This window comes from Halichondria panicea, chromosome 8, assembly GCF_963675165.1.
Source record: "Halichondria panicea chromosome 8, odHalPani1.1, whole genome shotgun sequence".
NCBI lineage: Eukaryota > Metazoa > Porifera > Demospongiae > Suberitida > Halichondriidae > Halichondria > Halichondria panicea.
This window is the reverse complement of record NC_087384.1, coordinates 991293-994677: the sequence shown is the minus strand read 5'-3', so window position 1 is coordinate 994677 and position 3385 is coordinate 991293. Positions and strand designations below refer to the sequence as shown.

Genomic DNA, 3385 nt, shown 5'->3' with positions numbered 1-3385 from the left:
TAATTAGGGTTAGGCAGAATGCAACCGCTAAGTAAATAATAATAAGGCGTTTCTATTGCTCCCCTAATTAAGTACTTGGGGGTAAAGACGTGGCCTAGCCACCAGTCATTGCACTTTTTATATCTATGCATGTTGAATCTCATAACACACATGCAATCATACAAAACAATGGCTCTACAAACTAGCTGTGATCCTTCCCTGCAGAGATAAAAATGGGAGAAAATACGTGGAAAGTGCTAAAAGCTACATTCAAGAGTAATGCCAATCCTAGTAGGCTTCAGGAATATTGATCGTGAGGCTCAAATGACTTCCAGGAATAAGCTGTATGCTGTTACCACAGCTAATTGGCGGTAATTACGAACCCAATAGATCTATATCAGGAATTTTGAATGTGGGGCTCAGATTAATCGCATGCATGCATCTTAGACAAACTGTCTCGTCTGAAACCAACCCAATAGTATCAAGAATAATGGTGGGCACTCAGTTTACTTCCAGGTACAATTATAGATCTAAAGGGCAAGCCATAATTATTTTTGTGGGAGGTTCTGATAATATGCACATTTGTGACCATGCAAGAGAGCTGTGCACTAATAGGGTCAGTCTGATTTGAGGAACTCCTTTCTGTCAGTATATAAGTAAAGGCTTATGCAGTGCTACACCCAGTCACAGATTGATTTAGAATCGAAGCTGAACAACTGAGCCTATATCTGCAACAAACTGAGTGGACTTTAAAGAATGAAGGGTTTTGTCATTGTCGCTTTTCTCGTGGTTGCTGTGGCAGCAATGGTAACAGCCATGCCTAATTCAGGTATGATATACGCGTATATACATGTATATATATATAGACTTTAATATGTATAGCAACAACTTGATGAATTTTACTGACCATTAGGTCAACAAGAGGATTCCAGGCTTCAGAATGTTCGCATTCAAGAGCTGCTCAGTGCGATTCAAGCTGCCAAAAGTACTACTCTGCCTAATCATAATGGTGAGTCTGCACATAACTGCATGCATGCAATATATCGCAAGTGCAATTTGGAATAGCTATATCAATTGTATACTATGTATAAACGTATTCTTAAGATGTATTAGGTTAATTATGTATAATTATAATTATTTTGATTTTACAGACGAAGTGGAATGCGTTTGCATGAAACTCAAGGGTAAAGATAGCTCATTCTGCGTTGGATCCAGTTGTTCCACAGGGAAAGCAGCGATCCCTGCTGAATCCCAGCACTACTATGGATGGTGGAAATGATTTAACGCCTGAGATTTGACAAGCTATAGAGCTGATAAACTGATTCAATTTACTGTATATATAGTGAAAAGAACCTTGTAGATCACAATGGCAATTATATTGTTGCAAAATTTTAAATGAATGTGCGATTACACTCAGTCTGTGGTAAATTGCATGGCCTGTGCATGTGTCATGAATATGATTTTAATATCATCAGTTTGAGGCTGCAGGATTCTGATAGGAGTCCTCTGGTGGTTTTGCAGTATTAATTGAGCCTAATTTGAAGAGTGAAATAAGTTCTGATCAGCTAGTCTTCCTTTTGTCACTTGAGTATGCAATAATTATAGCATGATAATGCTACATAGTGTCACTTGTGTGTGTGCCGAGGAGCTGGCAACAGGTAACAAGTGTTTTTAGCATATCGTACTTCTTCTATAAATAAGGTGCCGCTTTTTAATAATTACGTTTTTGAGACTAGTGTATGCCTATGGAGTGCTGTTTGTGTCAAAATATTGATGACAAAAACACAATGTTTTGGTGGTATTTAGTAAACGACTGAGACTGAGGGTATTTAGTAAACCACTGAGGATATTTAACAAATAACCGAGGGTATTCAGTAAATGACTGAGGGTATTTTATATATATTTAGTGAATGTCTGAAGGCATTTTAGTACAGATTTTAGTATACATGTAATGACTATAGCATGTGGGCGCCCTCAGGTGTGCGTTTTAATATAGAACTAGAGCACTAAAGTGCAAACCCTCGGCTGGTGACATGATTATAAAGAAACCAGTAGAGTGATATAATGCAGTGCATGTAGTGTGGTGAAACCTTACAATCTACCCCTACAATTTAGTTCACACTACACAACATGCACTTCTGAATCATATTTGGTGAGAAAGTTTGCTCTATAGGGTTTGCGATACACAAACGGATATGCATACATATGCATGGAATGCCTTATGTCGTTATAATTATAGTATACCTGAAAATCAACAACACTGTTGCACAGTGGTAATGAGAAACAGTTTAGAGTATAAATGTAGAATTTTGCTGACTGCAACCCACTGTGTGTGGAAATCTATGGCAAAGGCTTGGTTATACACCGGACTGTAGTGTACAGTCAACATAAGTACTATTATGTTCACCAAAAAAGATATAATGCAATGTCATTTCATGTTCTGTTCCATACTCCATTCCGCATTCCGGCTGTGACGGGATATGCCCTTTGTGGTTAATGTTGATTTGCTGTGATAATTATGTTGGTGGGCCCCTCTTTACAGGCCTGGAATTGAGGCTAACCCCTCTTGTACCCACCATCCATTATTGTTTATGCTGGAGTTGGCCATGAGAACCTGCTTTCCGTATATATGACACGTACTGTAATTACATCATTAGGGTATTTATATACCTTTTTATTATTCCTACAGGTGTCATGCGATGATTACAGCCAGCTACATGCTAGGCTATGAAGATGAGCATGTGATTTGCAATTTATATTAATTTCATGTGCGAAGTATCTTATTAAAATAATAGAGCAGAATTTGCTTCATGGCCTATTGGGTAGTTTGCAGTTTCCTATTTTAGCTTGAGTGAATGGTTGAGAATTAATTTCTCCATACCAAAGATCGTTAGTTGCACATGTTCAGCGTGCATGTCTTTCAACACGCACAAATTCTTTAAAACATCAAGGGCCAATTATACAGAGCCATCAGCAGCTCTCTTTTACTAATTTTGTCGTTCACATATTCCGTTCCACTCCGCATTTCAGCTTTTACACTTTTGCCACTACATGTAGCTCACGAAAATAACGAATTTTTACCCCTCAAAAATGGCGATACGGTTAAATTTCTTGCTGTGGCAACTCTTAAATGAGTGTATTTCTGGTTTCATTACACAGTAGCTAAATACAGGAATTACCATGGTATCTCATAATAAATATTCCCATTATATATACCTCAATCACTTCAAACACTAAAAACGCTAGTTATACCCGTCATTCTAATACCAAAAGCTGAGTAATCAATTATAATAATCTTCGATCTTATTTCATGCATGAGTGTGAGGGTGGATTCATGCAATGTTGCTACCACCTGTAGGATCTATATAGAGTTACCACAGCCTTCGATCTTATTTCATGCATGAGT

At 37.8% G+C, this 3385-nt stretch overlaps 1 long non-coding RNA gene across 1 annotated transcript; it reads left to right on the top strand.

Moving 5' to 3' along the window:
- The first annotated feature begins 602 nt into the window (after positions 1-602).
- Positions 603-1395, top strand: LOC135340265 (uncharacterized). The gene is made up of 3 exons (XR_010396281.1): positions 603-808; positions 893-988; positions 1131-1395. It is a non-coding gene; the product is annotated as an uncharacterized LOC135340265 (long non-coding RNA).
- The last annotated feature ends 1990 nt before the right edge of the window (positions 1396-3385 follow it).